The sequence below is a fragment of the Penaeus japonicus genome, unplaced genomic scaffold (genome assembly GCF_977035675.1).
Source record: "Penaeus japonicus unplaced genomic scaffold, GWHDUDI00000001_assembly GWHDUDI00000021, whole genome shotgun sequence".
NCBI classification, from domain to species: Eukaryota; Metazoa; Arthropoda; class Malacostraca; order Decapoda; family Penaeidae; genus Penaeus; species Penaeus japonicus.
The window spans coordinates 21076868-21077747 of NW_028234423.1; the positions used below are offsets into that span (position 1 = coordinate 21076868).

Sequence of the window (880 nt, forward strand, 5' to 3'; positions counted from 1 at the left end):
AATATGGATCTAATTCAAAAGAGTTACTTATGAGTGCTCATAGAAGCTTTTTTTCTTTACTTATAAAGTTACCTTAATTGCTTGGATATTTTTTTCTTTGATGTGTCTGGCCATATCCCTCTCTTAACCTTGATATCTGGGACCAGTTCATGGAATTGTTTTAAATGTTACGCAACCGCTCCCTTAGATTTTACCCTTGGTAGGGACCAGAACGTTCGAACAAATATCTGGCTCACAGGTTATCTTATTACTCCAGACACCCAAAGGTCAAATCAGGCCATGCGACGCTAGTTTGACACGGTTTCAGAAGTAATAATTGATATAAACATCAAACACGTTGTTACTTATACACTACTCGTGACGGCTGATGTAGACACGAAATGAACTGTTACATATATATTAAATTACAAGTGGTACATATGCATCACGGCTATGTACACTATGCTAAACCTGATTGTGTACTGCTCATAACCTCATCATAGCCGGGTGCACAGATTGATTATGGCTGAGTACTACTCTTAAATTGATCTTGACTAGGTGTACTGCTCTTAAACTGGCCATGGCTGAGTGTATTATGCTTAAATTGATCCAACTGATTTAATGGATATCATATTGGAGGAATGAAATCATGTATTAATTGTATTTCCATTTTAATAGAAAAAATAGGAAGACACTCCTCAATATACAGTCTACTGGTATTGGTCGGTCGAGAAGTTTATTTTCCATATCCTCCTGAAAATAAGTACAAAAATGATTAGAATATCTTACTGTATATAACGGAACTGTAGTAGATCAATGTTGATATAATTAAAACAGTTTACACTAATTACACGAAGTTTTACCTCCACGTCCACCTCCGAATCCTCCATGACCGCCTCCG

General features: G+C 36.5%; 1 long non-coding RNA gene across 1 annotated transcript; it reads right to left on the bottom strand.

Annotated features, from left to right (window-relative positions):
- Positions 1-633: 633 nt before the first annotated feature.
- Positions 634-880, bottom strand: LOC122266844 (uncharacterized). The gene is made up of 2 exons (XR_015192020.1): positions 843-880; positions 634-732 (listed from the first exon to the last, which is right to left on the bottom strand). It is a non-coding gene; the product is annotated as an uncharacterized LOC122266844 (long non-coding RNA).